The 19,272-nt window shown below is 40.9% G+C and overlaps 1 pseudogene; it reads left to right on the top strand.

Moving 5' to 3' along the window:
* Positions 1 to 1,319: 1,319 nt before the first annotated feature.
* Positions 1,320 to 19,105, top strand: LOC142161967 (ABC transporter I family member 10-like; annotated as a pseudogene).
* Positions 19,106 to 19,272: the final 167 nt, after the last annotated feature.

The following is a 19,272-nucleotide window of genomic DNA, read 5'->3' as shown; positions in this document are numbered from 1 at the left end:
AAAGAGATAAAAAAAATGAATTGAAGTTCGACCTTGGTTCTATTGTTGTTCTGCTGAGTTGCTATTGAACCTCGCTAGTACTAGAAGGCAAAAGGCGTATCATTAAGGCTGTAGTTATTGAAAGAAGTTTACAACTTCAGGTTCGATTTTCTTTCTCCCATGTAACTCTGTTTTTTAGGCTGTTCTTGAGCTATGGAATTTCTGAGTTTGCATCGCTTTGTTGCTGTCATTCAAGCTTGTGTGGGGTTGAATCAGTGAATTCGAGTTTAGTTCCTTATCGATCTGTGACTAGCTGAGAGTTTTTTTTGTAAAGTTTGTCGAGCTATGTCGATTTTCTTTGATGTATTGTGGCTGAAAACTTGGTTCGAGTTTGTTTGTTGACATGGCTTGGACTTAAAATTAAAGGTTGATGTCCAGTTGTGTGAGCTGAGCTCAACCTTGAAGTTCTGGGAATTGGAAAAATAGCTTCTCATTTCTACTTTAATCCTAATCCATTGAGTGTTATTATATTCATGAAGTGGTTTGAGGATTAATTGTTCTACTGATTGAACATGTTGAGATTGCTATATTTTCTTGCTCTTGTTCGAAAATTTGTATGCATTGTTTCTGCTACAAGACTTCTGCTCTTTCGAGCTGTTGAAGAAGTCAATTTGAGCAGTTATTGGCCTGTCCTGTTTTGCATTGTCTAGGCTGCTCTGTTTCCTGCTCTCGTTCAAAAAATTCTACATTATTTGGTCTACATCAGCTTTGATTTACTAGTAGTTTATGTGTCTATATGAGTTTTTCTTGGTTTTGCGATTGCTAATCAGCCAAAGGGAATCATCAGCAGGGCTATTGTGTTGTCTGCTTATCTGATCAGTCTGGTAGCTAAGATATCTTGTAAAAGCCTACTTGCGCATAAGTTTGGTTGAATTTTGTTGGCTTTCCATATCTGTGCTCATGAACATTCTATTGTTGTCAGTCCAGTTTAACAGTTCAGTCATATAGGATTTGAAAAGGAAATCTGTTGGTGTCACTCTTAGGCCTAATGAATCTCACTGATGTTTGTTGGCTTTGTTTGAAAGTACACCATTCCATGTTGGATTGAATATCTTGGTTTACTTAAAGCTTTGGTGTGAATCTGGATCCTTGTGAGAATCTTATAGTAATCATGTCTCCAAGTCTAGAGTAAACTAAGTGTAGCTTCTTAAGGTATATGTGTACTCCTGTTGTGTTATGGCTCTTTAAGAAAGCATGAACAAGAGTATCCATCTCTGTATATAGTAGAGTGAGGATTTATCCATGTGCGTAAACTTCTGATTGCTCTGAATACAGTCTAAATGGTGGTTAAGGTACTATCTTTCGTCATTGTTTGTGATTCACCCATAGTTTCTTGCACTGATTATCCATGTTTGGTATTTTGCTTGGTTTTGCTATTGGGTTTCCTTGACAATAAACGAATGAGTTCTTTCTTAAGAGCTCAGAATTGGTTGTGCTTTATTATGCAATTTCGAGGCCATTTCGAGTTATATATGTGGGCAGACATATGTTATAGGTATACTTCACCTGTTATGTAAAATAATATATCAAATTCAGCTTCTCCCTCCGAAATGTCACAACAGCTGACAGCTTTGCAATTGATGCTCAAAACCTTAGCTATTCAGTTGTCTCAAGACAGGGGAAAGTACTTCCGATTCTAAAGGATTGCTTACTGAAAATTCCCTCTGGGCAATTCTGGATGCTTCTTGGACCCAATGGCTGTGTAAAATCAACCCTTTTTAAAGATATTAGCAGGTTTATTGAGTCCAAATGATGGGTTCTTATACATGGAGAGGCCAAGGAGCTTTGTGTATCAGAACCCTGATCATCATATCGTGATGCCTACGGTGGAAGCTGATGTTGTTTTTGGTCTTGGTAAATTGAACTTCACACTAGCTGAGATCAGGACTAGGGTGGCAAGATCTTTGGATGCAGTTGGGATGTCTGAGTATTTGAAAAAAATTTGTTCACACTCTTAGTGGTTGTCAAAAACAAAGGGTTGCTACTACTGGTGCTTTGGCTGAAGCTTGCAAAGTTTTGTCACTTGATGAACTGAACTACATCAAATTAGATAAAAGGGCTCGAGTTCGCATTTGTGTGACCCAAATCCAAACCTCAACAACGTTAGATAAAATGTGTCGTGGACCGCGAGTGCATTTATGTGACGCGGTTCAAGACATGTTTTAAATAACGTTGAAATCTTCCAAAAAGATATATTAAATAAAATGGGTTAAAAGGTAGGTTCAAAATGTTCTAAAATCAGCTAGATAGGCCAATGATAACAGTTGAGCAACCGTGCTAGAACCACGGAACTCGGGAATGCCTAACTCCTTCTCCCGGGTTAACAGAATTCCTTACCCGGATTTCTGGTTCGTGGACTATTAAATAGAGTCAAGTTTTCCTCGATTCGGGATTCAACCGGTGACTTGGGACACCATAAATCTCCCAAGTGGTGACTCTAAATCTTTTAACAATAAATCTCGTTCGATTGTCCTTTAATTGGAAAAACTCCTTTATACCCTTCAGGGGGTGTAGTTAAAAAGGAGGTGTGACAGCTCTGACGACTCTGCTGGGGACCGAACCTAGAATCTCTGGTTTAGGGTTCAAGAATTCTAGCTTAGAATAATTGTTATTATTTGGCTTTATTTATTATTTGATTTTATTACATGTTTGGCCTAAATGTGCAAAATATTGCTTTTACCGCTTTGATATTATCTGCAACTGTATATAAACTACTACGAAACTCTTCTCTTCTCATCTTTGGGGATGTGCTCACTGGTCAAGACTCCCTATTCTGTTAGTGTCATACCTTGAAATAAGAAGGAGGCTCGGACCAGTTACTAAGTCGGATGGCCGTTTGGTTCCCGGTACATAGCCCCCTCCTCGGCTCGAGTTGTCCGCTCGGGTACACAATCTAGAACAAATACCCAAGTTTTGAACCTAGAATAACTCAGCTTCATGTCAGATCCCTAGTAGGAACGTTTGTTTGCATCATGTGTATTTGACTTTGGAGGCTCAACACAAGGGTTGAGTCTGTCTAGGACAGGTGTACTAAAAATGAAAAATGACCATCCTAATGCATCTTACTTGCTACCTGTGTATTTATTTGCTTCGGACTTGCATGCTGACCGACTTTTGAATATTTGAAAAGTTGAGGAAAGAGAAATAACAGTATGAGGGTTAAAGAGAGTTAATCGCATGTTTTGAAAAAAAAAAACCAATGTCCAAATAGTGTCGAAACTCTGCCGAATTTTTGAGAAAATGAAAAAAGAGAGAAGGAAAAAAAAGTTTTGTTTCCAAAAATAGTTGTTTTATTTGCCAATGAAAAAAAAAGTTTTTGTTTCCAAAAATTGTTTGTTTTATTTGCCAATGAAAAAAAAGAGAGATTTCAAAAATAATATGTTTTATCTACCCGAACTACGCCAGTTTGATTCTCACAGGGTGTGAGATACGTAGGCAACCTTCATCGGGTCCAACTTCTTTTTTGCAAAAATAGCCACAAAAAAACAAAATTTTACTTCTATCTGAAAAATAGTTAGGGTGATGTCATTCTTGTCAGAAATAGCCGAATGTCCTAAAAAAGGGCGCCAGAAGGCTGTTTTTGCAAGAACAGCCACCTGTGGTCATTTTTTCGAGGTTTTCACCGGTGAGCCAATACAACCTTAAAATCTTCAACCCCGAGGTGCTGAAAGGTCGTATTGGCAAAACCGAATTTTATTTTTAAATGAAAAGAAAAAAAAAGAGAAAAAAGATGTGTCCATTTTGTTTTTGAGTCAATTGAATCGTGATTTTTGCATAACCACCCTAATAAATGTGCAAAAAGAGCACGGGTCAGAATTTGCTAATAACAGTCATGAGCAAGGTCCCTTTGGAATTACATATGTGGTGGGATGATCTAGGTAAATCGGGACAAGACACGGTCAATATATATCTGGGAGGCGTCACTGGGTTGCTGAAGATTAATCCTAGGGGAGACATCGTAAAGGCGTTGGTTACATTTTGGGACCCGGCCCATAACGTATTCCACTTCTCAGATTTTGAACTTAGCCCAATATTGGAAGAAATAGCTGGATATATTGGGAGTCCCAAAGTTCCCCTGAGACACCAGTACCTGATTGCTCCAAGGGCCGTGCACAGATTCCTAGACTCTTTGAAAATAAGTAGGGGGTCCACAACCCAGACTTGGCAGCCGGTTTTTGTACTTTGCAGTTTATATACAACAGATATGGTCATATATGGGGGTTCAACAAGCTGAAAAACAAAATCTGCAGCAAAGGAAACCACCTTAAGTGGGAAGAACATAGGTGTTTTGCTTTTATGGTGGCCTTTTTGGGACTCGTGGTGTTTCCTACAAAATACGGGAATATTGACATACGAGTATCTAGGGTTGTTAGCACTTTGCTTACTCAGGCCAACAGCACCCTCGCGCCCATGATAATAGCTGAGATCTTCCGCGCTCTCACAGCCTGCAAAGCCAGAGGAGACTTTTTCGAGGGGTGCAACATGTTGTTGCAGATGTGGATGATCGAACACTTGTGCCATCGACTTCAATTTATGAGTTGTGGGTCGACAGAAAAAACATGCATAGAAGAATTTTACACGAGGGTTGACGGGATCAGCTTGCTAGAGGGGGTCACAGAGTGGGTAACGCGCCTCCGTTCCATCACTGCAAACCAAATAGAGTGGACATTTGGATGGCTGCCTATGGATGAGGTCATATACATGCCAGCCACCGGGCCTCACTTCCTCTTGATGGGACTTAGGAGTATCCAGCTTTGTGCCCCATATTGGGTTTTGAGGCACCCCGGGAGATGCCAGATAGTTCCGAGAGATGAAGATATTAGTGCTCAGGTAGCTGAGATCGAACCTAACAGTCAATTTCATGAAGCAGCAGTTCGTCAAATTTGGAGCGAATGTCAATACTTAACAGCCAATACCTGTGTACGTGATCGATCCAAGGGTGAGGTTTCGCCAGAGAAATTGAGTTTGGAAGGCCGGCCAAAAGACCCCACCTTCAGGAATTTGTTGAGGCATCACAAGAACAGTGGGTTTGGTTGGCCAAGGAAAACAAGTACAGAGCCACAATAGGAAAATCGGAAAAGCAAATCAGAGAACTTCAAGTCGAGAGTAGCTTGCAAGTTGCGGCAGATGAAGGAGAAAAGAAAAGGCTAGCCAAAGAAAATGAGACCCTCGAGCTCAAATTCAGAAAATGAAAGAAGCGGCAGAAAATCCAGCACGAAGCGACAGAGATGAAACACTTATAGCTAACCTGAGGCAGAAAGTAAATGACTATAGTTTTGATTTGAACAAGGCAGAAATTGAACTAGACAAGGCTCGAAAACAATTGGCTAAAAATGCAGATGAACGAGCACGCCTGGTTAATCAGTTGAAAGAAGACGAGGTCGCAGGGTTAAAGAAAAAGGTCATCGCCACGAAAAACAAAATAATCAAACAGGCAAAAGACTTCAAAGTTGAAAGGGAACATTGTTATACAACATTGGAGCAATTAGAAATAGATTTGCAACAACTTCAGGAGCAAAATCATGCGGCTGAGCAAACTCTGGAAGCCAGGGCCCAACAGATTGGACATTTGTTACAAGAAAAGGGCGTCATAAGAGAGAGAATTAGAAACATCAATGACTACATCGTTATGAAGTGCCAGATCTGTGAGGATATGACTCGCACTACCTTTTTCGCAGCAGTGATGACATTTGTCAAACAGATAATGAACGACTTGGACCGACTTCAAAGGGAGCTTGCATATAGGCCCGCGGCGAGACTGAATGATGTCCCCCGGGCACCAGGAGCATTGATGTATTCATGATTTTTCGTTTGAGTCTGTATGTCCTTTTCTGTTAGAGTCTGTAAGTCATGTTGAGTTTGTATTTTATATCTGTCTTCGAGTCTGTATTTCCTTTTGCTGGAGTACGATAACATATTTTCAGAGTCTGTATTTCGTTTTTGCATCAGAGTCTGTTAGTCTTTTGGAATTTGTTAGTTTTGGGTTTTTGTAATGGAAGCATTTGTTTTTTTATGAAAACTAAAAATCCCAAAAAATGTTTTATTTACTTTCACACTTATCTCCCAAAACTACGCTCGGTCTGATTCATGCGGGGTCATGATACGTAGGCAATCTCCATAGGATTCGACCATAACCAAAAGACAGAAAAGAAAAGAGAAAAGAAAAGAGGGGAAAAATAAGAGAGAGAAAGAAAAAGAAAAGAAAAATAGAAGAAAGAAACGATGGCGATGAGAGGATAAAGAAAGAAAAAGAAAGAACAAAGAAAAGCAAAGAAAGAGAAAAAGAAAGAAATTTGCAAATGGAAAAGCCGGGATGACGCAAGCAGCCAAACAAATGCATGATAGAAACGATTAACTGCTTAGGTGCATTCATTCCTCAAATGTGCGATTACCAATTTGTTAAAAACCTAACCGCTAACAATGTTGTTGTTGATGCATTGAGCTCAGGCAGGTGGTTAGTTGGTTGGCATTCTGGAAACTCACTCATACAACACCCGATCGAAAGACAAGCTGAATATGGCCAATCAGGAATCAGAAACAAGTATTATCGACCCATCGAAAGAAGTGGAAGAAATGGACGTTAATGCAATGAGGGAGGAAATGTATGCTAAAGCAACAAATGGCGGAAATGTACCAAGCCTGGGCAAAGGGGCATCCATGGCCAGTTTATCCCGCTAACCTCGCTTATATCCCACCACTGGCTCAACCTCAGGAACCTCCAACTGTGAACTCATCTCCAACCTTTCCCCTCTACCAACAATGCCAAGGCACCACTTCTCATACATCACAAGCTCCTCCACCCAAACAAGTCCCATACCCTCCTCCGCCAGTCACTCTTGTTTTTGTGGCACCTCCACCTGCTACATTACACCGATCCTTTAGTGAATCTCTGTTCCAGACTCACGACAACCAGTATTATCCCCCTGAACCTACCTTCAAAGTTCCAGAACCCGATTCTTACACCCCTCATCTTGATCTCACGACAGAAACCGAGAAGCCACCCAAAAATTCTGAGCATGAGGAGATGATCAGAAAGGTCAAAAGCTTAGAACAATCATTCCGAGATATGAGGGTGTCAAGTAAGTGTGGCCTATAAAGATTTATGTCTGTTCCCAGATGTTCAGTTACCAGCCGGGTTCAAGATGCCCAAGTTTGATCTGTACGACGGGCATGGCGACCTAGTAGCACATTTAAGGGGATTTTGTAGCAAGATGACAGGAGCAGGAGGAAGAGATGAATTGCTGATGGCATATTTCAGCCAGAGTTTGAGTGGATCGACATTATAATGGTATACCCGACAAGATCACAGCAGGTGGTACACATGGGACGATTTGGCCCAAGCCTTCGCCTGTCATTGCCAGTACAATCTTGAAATTATTCCAGACCATCTGTCATTGACAAAAATCGAAAAGAAGCCCGGTGAGAGTTTCAGAGAATATGGGTTCCATTGGAGAGAACAAGCAGTGAGGGTTGACCCTCCGATGAAAGAAAGCGAGATGGTTGATCATTTCTTGCAGGCTTTGGAGCCCACTTATTTCGGTCACTTGCTGTCAGCAGTGGGCAAATCCTTTAATGAAGTTGTAAAAATGGGAGGCATGGTTGAAGAGGCACACAAGTCCAACAAAATCATGAGTTATTCAGTAATCAAAGCGACTACTCAGTACCATTCAAAACGGTACTGGAGGTGTGCTCGGGAATAAGAAGAAAGAGGATGTTGCGACAATTGAGTCAGGAGCTTGGGTTGGACCCAGAAACCTTCCATGTTACTATAACCAGCCTCGACCCTATCCCCAAACTTATCCCCACACTCCATATAACCCACCACAACACTATTACCCACCGCCAGATCCCCATTTTTCTGCCCATCATGCACAAACCTATACCCAACCTCCCGCTCACATACAATGGCGTGTGCCAGCTCCACAAAACCCATACCAAGATCTACAAAATAACTATCCACCCCCAAAAGCCTACAGAAATCCTCCTGGAACAGGTTTTCGACCCAATCAAGATTTTAAGAATGAGAGGTTGCAGAAGTAGAAGACTTTCACTCTATTGGGAGAATCATATACTAGTCTATTCCACAGACTGAGACAGTTGGGTATGTTGAATCCGATTGAGGCCAAACTACCGAATCCCCTTCCCAAAAATCTTGACCGCTCGGTGAGTTGTGAGTATTGTTCAGGGGCCCCAGGACATGACACAGAGAAGTGTTGGAAACTGAAAACAGCTATGCAAGAGCTTATTGATACTCATCGGATCGAGGTTCAGGCCCAAGAAGCACCAAATATCAATCAAAATCCGCTGCCAGCTCACCATGAGACCCATATGATTGAGTTGATACACAAGGGAGGGGAGCCTAAGAAACCCTCGCAGACAGTGATGATGATCCATTCCAGTGAAACCAGTTCAAAAGAAAAGGTAACCAGTGGGAAATCAGTGTTCCAGTTGAAAGGGGTAGATAATAAGCCAGCTGTGGTAGCCGAGAAAGGGTCGTCAAGCACTGTTGCAGTGAAACTAGAGAAAGCTAAAGTGGTGGTACTAGGGGTTACAAGTAAACCTGTTGTGGTTGTGAAGGGTGCTCGCACAGAGCCTGTTATTATAAAACTAGTAACTCAGCTTCCAGTAATCAACAGCAAGGCGGTCCCGTGGAATTATGAATGAGTGACAGAAACTTACTAGGGGAAAGAAGTTAAAGAAGAAGTGTGTGAGACTCATGGTTTGACTCGATCGGGGAAATGCTTTTCCCCCGAAGAGTTGAGGAATGCTAAGACTTCAAAAGATAACCCAGTATTGGTGAAGAAAGCCATGAGGAAGAAGAAGAGGAGTCCTTGAGAAAGATGAAAGTGCAGGACTATTTCATTGTGGAGCAGTTGAGGAAAACACCGGCTCAGATTTCATTATTGTCATTATTGATCCATTCCGATGAGCACCGTCGGGCTTTGATGAAGATCTTGAACGAGGCCCACGTTCCTGACAAAATCTCAGTAAACCACTTGGAAAAGATAGATAACAAGATATTTGAGGATTAACAGAGTCACTTTTTGGGATGATGAGTTGCCCGTGGAAGGGTACCGAGCACAATAGAGCCCTCTATCTGATGGTGAAATGCGAAGATTTCGTGGTTACTCGGGTACTGGTTGACAATGGGTCTAGCGCAAATATTTGTCCTCTCTCCATGTTGAACAAGCTAAAAGTGGAGGATGAAAGAATTCACAAAAACAGTATTTGCATTCGGGGATTCGACTGTGGGGGTAAAGATTCAGTCGGGGACATAGTGCTTGAGCTTACAATAGGGCCGGTGGAGTTTACTATGGAATTCCAGGTGCTCGATGTGGCTGTTTCTTATAATCTGTTGTTGAGACGACCCTGGATTCATGCTACCAAAGCGGTCCCGTTTATTATGCATCAAGTGGTCAACTTTGAATGGGATCGACAGGAAATTGTTGTACACGACGAAGATAATTTTTGTGTGCCCAATGATTCCATTGTTCCGCTCATCAAGGTTGAAGATGACATGGGGCCGTGGGTTTATCAGGTTTTCGACACAGTATGGGTAGAGAAAATTCCGGAAGGAAAGTGCGTTCCAACTCCAAAGATGGTTGCGACATCAGTCATGGTATCCGTTAAAATATTGAAAAATGGTTTTGTACCGGGCAATGGTTTGGGTGCATCTCTGCAAGGTATTGTGCAACCAGTTTCTCTTCCAAAGAATCTGGATACTTTTGGTCTCGGGTTCAAGCCTACAGTTGCAAATGTGTGACGATCCCGCAAAATGAAACAAAAAGCATGGGCATTACCAAAGCCAATCTCGCATCTGTCCAGATCATTCGTTAGGTCGGGTATCAAAAAGCTATTGTTGTCAAAGGTTCCTGGATCATTGATTGGTGATGATGGAGACTTGGATAAGGGACTCAAAAGGTTGTTCACCGAGGTTAACATGGTTGAGGCTGGGGAAGGGTCAAGCAAGGCAGATGTGCAATTCGTAGGACCACGTGCAAAAATCAACAACTGGGAAGCTACTCCTCTTCCTATCCGGAGGGAGTCTTGGTAGTGGGTTTTGATTTTCTTTTAGTTGTCTGGATTATTCTAGGGTCTGTAATTCAGATATTATGTTCCATCCAGTTGGATGTGTTAAAACCATGTTATCTTTAAATTTAATGAAATGCAATTGTTCCTTTTCCTTCATTTCTTCTAATTTTATTTTTGTTTTCTTCTTTTGTACAGTTCTTTTTATGCTGACATCAATGACATGACATTCATGAGGAATCTTCGGCCCAGTTTTAAAGGCCAATCTAACTCTGAAATAATAATACAAGAAATTGAGTGTGATGACGAGTTGGAATTTGATGATGATGAGGCCTATGAAGAAATTAATAGGGAATTAAGTCATTTTGAGGAAAATCCCAAACCTAATTTGAACGATATAGAAGCACTTAATCTAGGGGACCAAGATAATGTCTGTGAAACTAAAGTAAGTGTCCATTTGGAATCACAACTCAGGGAGGGGATAATCAAAGCACTGTTCGAATTCAAAGATATTTTTGCATGGTCCTATGACGACATGCCGGGTCTAAGCACTGATTTAGTGGTTCACAAGTTGCCCACTAACCCGGCGTTCCCTCCTGTCAAGTAGAAGCTGAGGAAATTTAAGACTAATATGAGTGTAAAGATCAAAGAAGAGGTCACCAAGCAGTTCGATGTAAAAGTCATTCGGGTCACGCGGTATCCCACCTGGTTAGCCAATGTCGTGCCTGTGCCAAAGAAGGATGGCAAGACCAGGGTGTGTGTTGACTATCGAGATCTCAACAAAGCGAGTCCAAAAGACAATTTCCCATTGCCGAACATCCATATCTTGATTGATAATTGTACCAAACATGAGATTGGTTCTTTTGTGGATTGTTACGCGGGTTATCATCAGATCTTAATGGACGAGGAAGATGCAGAAAAGACGACATTCATCACTCTGTGGGGAACGTACTGTTATCTGGTCATGCCATTCGGCTTGAAGAATGCTGGGGCAACCTACATGAGGGCAATGACAACAATATTCCATGATATGATACGCCAGGAAATAGAGGTGTACGTGGATGATGTGATCGTAAAGTCTAGAAAGCAGTCTGACCATGTCAGGGATCTAAGGAAGTTCTTCCAAAGGCTTCGCTGGTATAATCTCAAGCTTATTCCTGCAAAGTGTGCTTTTGGGGTGCCGTCTGGAAAGTTGTTGGGGTTCGTAGTCAACCGCCGAGGTATTGAACTAGATCCATCAAAAGTCAAGGCTATCGAGGAATTGTCACCTCCGAGGAACAAGACCGAGGTGATGAGTTTGTTGGGGAGATTGAATTATATCAGTAGGTTCATCGCTCAGCTCACGACAACTTGTGAGCCTATCTTCAAACTATTAAAGAAACATACTACGGTCAAGTGGACACATGAATGTCAGGAGGCGTTTGATAAGATAAAGGGGTATTTGTCAAACCCACCCGTGTTGGTCCCGCCAGAACCAGAGTGACATTTGATTCTGTATTTGACGGTTTTGGACAATTCATTCGACTATGTATTGGGTCAACATGATATCACTGGCAGGAAGGAGAAGGCCATCTATTACCTCAGCAAGAAATTCACATCCTACGAGGTTAAGTATACTCACCTTGAAACACCATGTTGCGCCCTAACTTGGGTGGCACGGAAGCTGAAACATTATTTGTCATGTTATACTACTTATCTCATATCTCGCCTGGATCCATTGAAGTATATCTTCTAGAAGCCTATGACCACAGGGAGGCTTGCAAAGTGGCAAATCCTGCTCACAGAGTTTGACATTGTCTACGTGACTCGTACTGCAATGAAAGCACAGGCCTTGGCGGACCATCTGGCCGAGAATCCGTTCGATGATGATTATGAACCTTTGAAAACTTATTTCCCTGATGAAGAGGTGATGCACATTGAAGAGTTGGAATAAGTTAAGAAGCCGGGATGGAAACTTTTCTTTGATGGGGCAGCAAACATGAAGGGCGTGAGGATAGGAGCGGTACTTATTTCTGAAATAGGGCAACACTACCCTATTACGGCTCAGCTTCGTTTTTACTGTACCAACAACATGGATGAATACGAGGCATGCATTCTGGGTTTGAGGTTAGCTGTGGATATGGGTGTCCAGGAAGTCTTGGTCTTGGGTGACTCGAACCTTCTGGTGCACCAGATTCAGGGAGAATGGGAAACACAGGATTTGAAACTTATACCATATAGACAATGTTTGCATGATCTTTGTCAACGGTTTCAGTCAATAGAGTTCAGGCATATCCCAAGGATCCATAATGAAGTTGCCAATGCTTTGGCTACTCTGGCGTCAATGTTACATCATCCAGATAAGGCTTATATGGATCCTTTGTAGATTTAAGTTCGTGATCAACATGCTTACTATAATATGGTGGAATAAGAACTTGATGGGGAGCCATGGTTCCATGATATCAAAGAATACATCAGGATGGGGGTATATCCGGTACAGGCCACAGTGATCAGAAAAGAACAATTCGGCGATTGGCAAGTGGATTTTTTTTCAGTGGAGGGGTATTGTACAAAAGAACCCCAGATCTGGGATTGATAAGATGCATAGACGCTAGGAAGGACATAGCCATCATGACCGAGGTACACTCCGGAGTTTGTGGACCGCATATGAGTGGGTACGTTCTGGCAAAGAAGATCCTCCGAGCAGGTTATTATTGGCTCACTATGGAGAAGGATTGCATCAGTTTTGTGCGCAAATGTCATCAGTGTCAAGTGAATAGAGATTTGATTCATTCTCTACCATCCGAATTACATACAATGTTTGCACCATGGCCTTTTGTTGCTTGGAGCATGGATGTCATTGGGCCAATCGAGCCAGCAGCATCAAACGGACACAGATTTATTCTGGTAGCCATTGATTATTTCACCAAGTGGGTTGAAGCGAAAACTTTCACATCTGTGACCAAGAAAGTAGTGGTCGATTTTGTGCATTCAAATATCATCTGTCGATTTGGGATCCCAAAGGTAATCATCATGGACAATGGCGCTAATCTCAACAGTCATCTGATGACGGAGACATGTCAGCAGTTTAAGATTATACATCGCAATTTCACCCCATATCGCCCTAAGGCGAATGGAGCAGTCGAGGTAGCCAACAAAAATACAAAGAAGATACTTCGAAAAATGGTGGAAGGTTCTAGGCAGTGGCATGAAAAGCTGTCGTTTGCATTGTTGGGTTATTGCACTACTGTCCGTACTTTAGTAGGGGCCATTCCTTATTTGTTGGTGTATGGCACGGAGGCAGTAATACCCGAAGAAATTGAAATCCCATCTCTTCGGATTGTCGTTGAGGCAGGAATTGATGACGTTGAATGGGTCAAAACTCGCTTGGAGCAATTAAGTCTGATTGATGAAAAGAGATTGGCAGCAGTGTGTCATGGCCAATTGTACCAACAGAGAATGGCAAGAGCATATAACAAGAAGGTACGTCCACGGAAGTTCGAAGTAGGTCAGTTAGTGTTGAGACGTATCTTGCCTCATCAAGCTGAAGCAAAAGGAAAGTTCGCCCCAAACTGGCAGGGGCCATTTGTCGTAACTAGAGTGTTGCCCAATGGCGCATTATATTTGACAGATGTAGAAGGGAAATGTGTAGAAATAACTATCAATTTCGATGCAGTCAAGAGATACTATGTATGATTTCTTTGTTTGATTGTACTTGTTTGTATTTGGTATATTTTGAAGATTGAAGTGACGAAGGCGTTTTGCTCTACTATCTAAACACTTTATCCCTCATTACCCGTTTTGAGCCTTATTTATTTTGCTTTCTTTCATACCCCTCTTTCGGAATCAGTAGTGAATATTAGAAACACAAGTGTGAAATATAAGAAAAGGAAGAAAAAGAAAAGATAAAGGAAAGGAAAGAGAAAGAAAACAATGAAAAAAAGGAAAAAAGAGAAGAAAAGAAAAACAATAAAAGCAAAAAAAAAATGAAGAGAAAAGCAAAAAAGGAAAAAAAAAGAAAGAGAAAAAGAAAAATCACAACAACAAAGTAATTTCTATGACATAAACTACGTTCGACCTGATTTCTTTTAAGGATACCTAGGTAGCCTCACGGTTTGGTCCCATCAAAACAAAAATCCAAAAGTCCCCAAGCAAGAAACTGGGACAGAAGTTGTGGATGTTGTGAGAAGCCTGATTCCGAAACTTGTAATTCTAACCCATTTGAATTGTTTTGAGCCTTTTATATCCTTTCTTTCCAACCCTGTCCAGAAGCCTACATTACGGTCCAAAGAAAGACCTTCTGATCAGTCTTTGAGAAATGCCAAGTCGAGCAGGTAAATGTAAATCATGTCAGGCGCAATGCTCTGGTTCAAGCATGAAAATAAAATGAGAGAGTCTTATTGGTTAAAACCTTCACAGGCACCGTAAGGCGATGGGAGTTGAGAGAAATAAAAATGAGAGAGTCTTAGTGGTGAAAACCTTCACGGGCACCGTAAGGCGACGAGAGTTGAGAGAAATTAAAATGAGAGAGTCTTATTGGTGAAAACCCTCACGGGCACTTTGAGGCGAAAGTGAGTCGAGAAGTGAAATGAGAAAGGTTTGTTGGTGGAAAACTGTTTCAAGGAACCGCAGGATAAACAATGTCAAGGTTTGGGTGAAGTAATCAGATCATGGAAATTCTGAGGCAACATAGTACGGCGACTGAAAATTGATTGGTTGGACAGATTGGGCCGATTAATCCGAAATGAATGTCATGATCATCGGTACCAGATGTCCCACTCAGATAGGTTTCTTTTTCTTTTCCTTTTGTAGCAGTCATTTGGTTTTGGATTCTTCTTATCCTTAACCCGCAAAGTCATTGCATTTCATTTTATTTTGGGTTTATTTATCTAAGATGTTTCAATGTCAGTCTTGTTCAAAGCAAGTCAAAGCTCACTACCAACTTCCAAAATTGCAAAACACATCGTGGTCAGAGCATACTGAGGATAACATGATGTAAGAGGGGGATAGAAGGAATCACCGAAAGTTTCATTGGTGGAATGGTTCGGTAATGTCATGGGAGACGCAAAGGTTCAGATAAAAAGGCCAGAGGTAAAACAACAGCATGGGTATAGAACACTCGGTTCGTCAAAGGTCATGGGGTGTGAAAGTCAGTCAGAAAGTCAAAGTGGTTCAAGGCCAGTTCGGGGAAGCCAGTCGGAACAAAATAATGCAGCGGAAAGATCTTCAGCAAGAATGCCATCATCTAACCACCATTTTAAACTGACAAATTTTCTTTGATTGAAACAGGGGCAGAAAAGTTCGTTTGCTTCAGAGTAACTCTCTGTGGAGAAAGGCAGTCACCAAACAGGTTTGATTTTTGATTTTCAGGACCCTCCTGAAAAATGGGACCTAGTTTAAAATTCAAAACAATCATGAGTAGCATAATCTAGCATAATTGTAACCCCAAGGAATATAAGTTGGCTTCAAAGTTTGCATGTTTGAGATAGTATTTAATTAAGAGTTGTCAGTACCCTCCTGAATAATGGGACCTAGCTTTAAAATTTCCATGGGATAACAAAATTTAGCGTAAGTTCTGGTGTAGGGTAATATAAGTTAGCCGTAAGATTGTCACTCTTAAGATAAAACTTGACTTTGGATTTTCAGGACCCTCCTGGATAATGAGAGTAGTTTAAAGATCCTCTTAGATAGCAAGACTTAGCAGAAGTCACACCTGTAGAAGATATAACTTAGATTTAAAATTGTCGTTTAGTTAAGAGTTGTCAGGACCCCCCTAAATAATGGGACCTAGCTTTCTAATTCTTAGTAATACTTGGTAATATGATTCAGTTTTACACTCACATCTGTGCCCAGCCACCAAACTGGGGCAAAAATAATTTCTTTGTTTTGTCTATGTTAAAGTCAGGAGCCCGCCTGGAGAGTAGGAAATGCTTTCAAGCGTAGCAGTCAGGAGCCCGCCTGGAGAACAAGGGAGTACAATTTAAATTTTAGCTTTCAAATTCTTTTTTTGTCTGAGTTGAAGTCAGGAGACCGCCTGGAGAGCAGGGAATACATTCCAAGTTAGAAGTCAGGAGCCCGCATGGAGAGCAGGGAATACATTCAAGCGTAGCAGTTAGGAGCCCGCCTGGAGAACAATGGAGTACAATTTAAGTTTTAGCGTTCAAATTCTTTGTTTTGTCTATTTTGAAGTCAGGAGCCCGCCCGGAGAGCAGGGAATACATTTCAAATTGAAGTCAGGAGCCCGCCTGGAGAGTAGGGAATACTTTCAAATGCAGCAGTCAGGAGCCCGCCTGAAGAGCAGGGAATACTTTCAAGCGCAGCAGTCAGGAGCCTGCCTGGAGAACAAGGGAGTACCATTTAAGTTTAGCTTTCAAATTCTTTGCTTTGCTTATTTTGAAGTCAGGAGCCCGCCTGAAGAGCAGGGAATACATTTCAAGTCAGCAGTCAGGAGCCCGCCTGGATAGTATTGGAATACATTCACGTTTTGAAGTCAGGAGCCCGCCTGGATAGCATGGGAATACATATCAAGTTCAGCAGTCAGGCACCCACCTGAAGAAGGGGAAAACATCTCAGTTTACAATTCAAGGTGGCAAAAATAGACGTTTCCGAGAGAATGGAGGACAATAAGGCAACAAGAAACACAAGATCAAGTTGGAAGATATAGATAGGACTTTTTTAATCCATAGATCATAGTTTAGTCTAGCTTCTTGTTTTATTTTGACATGGCGTAATAAGGGAGTTCAATAAGCAGTAGCAACAGCAGCAGCAACAATGAAATCACAGCTTCATGGTAGTCCCAGCTACCAAAACTTTCCGAACTACAGTGACCTGATTCCTTTTTAACCAAGGATATGTAGGCAACCTCGGAAGCAGGGTGTGGTCAAATCTTTCAAAAATGCTTCCCACGGAGTATTCAAACGGAAAAAAATCACTCGTATCCGCTCACTTTATCTTTGCACGAAAACTCTTCGTGTTTTCGGGCAAAGAGGGGCAGCTGTGAGCACGTGATTTTTGCCCTATATGAATTACTCCCATAAATTCAAAACAAAATAATTTTTTCTCATTGTTTACAATTTTGGGGATTTTTGTGGCATTTCCTGTTAATTGTTTGCATTTTGTTTGTGCATTTTAATTAGTGAAAAATACCAAAATATGTTGCATTTGCATTTAAGGTTAATTTTACATTTTAGGATTAATTAGAAAATTAATTGTTGCATAAAATGGAAAATCACAAAAAATTTAGTTTAATTTGCACTTTTAATTTTAAACTTTGATTTTGAGTAGTTTTCTTTTGATAATTTATTTTTAATTAATTGTGTTAATTATCATTTTAGGGTTAATTAGTTTTTTTAGTTCTATGAATTAATTTTGGATTTTAATTAGATTTCGAAAATTAAAGGAAAAATTGAAAAAAAAAAAAAAGAAGAAAAAACAAAGATGAAATCAGATTTTTCTTCTTTGGGCCAAAGTCTCAACAAATCCCCAGCCCAAACCTAACATCATCAGCCTACCCACCCCAATCACGCAGAAACCCGGCCCAAATCACCCAAACCCGACCCATTCCCCACATGTACACCCACAGAAGCCTAATCCTAAATCCCTAACTTAGAAACGTGACTGTTCATCATCTTCTTCATCTCAACCGCGTTCAACTCGCCAAATCTCAAGCGAGTGAACATCAAACCTCACATCACGCGTTCCCCCTTCTCTCCTCTTACCACGGATAATGGTTTCTAACGCCAATATTCCCCTCTCCTCTCACTCGCTCAAATTTGGATTTATTTAACGATTGGAAGGTTCTGGAGGAGGATTCGTTGGATGAGTGTGAGGCGTTGGATTGATTTCACTCAATCCGAGCCCCATATTCATCATGGGGTTCGTTCTCAAAAGGAACTGGATCCAATTTTGAGAGGGGATTCAAAAAAATATTTTGAGAAAAAAGTTGAAAGGTTTTATTTAACTTCTGGGTTTCTATTCTCTTATTTGATTTCTTCTCTTAAGAGTTCTTTCAAAGTAAGAGAAGCATATACAATTTTTTATTATCTGAGTCCGACTTTGAGTTCCAAAGAGATAAAAAAAATGAATTGAAGTTCGACCTTGGTTCTATTGTTGTTCTGCTGAGTTGCTATTGAACCTCGCTAGTACTAGAAGGCAAAAGGCGTATCATTATGGCTATAGTTATTGAAAGAAGTTTGCAACTTCAGGTTCGATTTTCTTTCTCCCATGTAACTCTGTTTTTAGGCTGTTCTTGAGCTATGGAATTTCTGAGTTTGCATCGCTTTGTTGCTGTCATTCAAGCTTGTGTGGGGTTGAATCAGTGAATTTGAGTTTAGTTCCTTATCGATCTGTGACTAGTTGAGAGTTTATTTTTGTAAAGTCTGTCGAGCTATGTCGATTTTCTTTGATGTATTGTAGCTGAAAACTTGATTCGGGTCTATTTGTTGACATGGTTTGGACTTAAAATTAAAGGTTGACGTCCAGTTGTGTGAGCTAAGCTTAACCTTGAAGTTCTAGGAATTGGAAAAATAGCTTCTCATTTCTACTTTAATCCTAATTCATTGAGTGTTATTATATTTATGAAGTGGTTTGAGGATTAATTGTTCTACTGATTGAAGATGTTGAGATTGCTATATTTTCTTGCTCTTGTTCGAAAATTTGTATGCCTTGTTTCTGCTACAAGACTTCTGCTCTTTCGAGCTATTGAAGAAGTCAATTTGAGCAGTTGTTGGCATGCCCTGTTTTGCACTGTCTAGGCAGCTCTATTTCCTGCTCTTGTTCGAAAAATTCTGCACTGTTTGGCCTGTAGCAGCTTTGATTTACTAGTAGTTTATGTGTCTATCTAAGTTTTGCTTGGTTTTGCGATTGCTAATCAGCCAAAGGGAATCATCAGCAAGGCTATTGTGTTGTCTGCTTATCTGATCAGTCTGGTAGCCATGAAATCTTGTAAAAGCCTCCTTGCGCATAAGTTTGGTTGAATTTTGTTGGCTTTCCATATCTGTGCTCATGAACATTCTATTGTTGTCAGTCCAGTTTAACATTTCAGTCATATAGGATCTGAAAAGGAAATTTGTTGCTGTCACTCTTAGGCCTAATGAATCTCACTGATGTTTGTTGGCTTTGTTTTAAAGAACACCATACCATGTTGGATTGAATATCTTGGTTTACTTAAAGCTTTGGTGTGAATCTGGATCCTTGTGAGAATCTTATAGTAATTATGTCTCCAAG

Source organism: Nicotiana tabacum, chromosome 7 (assembly GCF_000715075.1).
Source record: "Nicotiana tabacum cultivar K326 chromosome 7, ASM71507v2, whole genome shotgun sequence".
Lineage (NCBI taxonomy): Eukaryota > Viridiplantae > Streptophyta > Magnoliopsida > Solanales > Solanaceae > Nicotiana > Nicotiana tabacum.
Note: the sequence above shows the minus strand (reverse complement) of the source record. Positions and strands in the feature narration are given on the sequence as shown.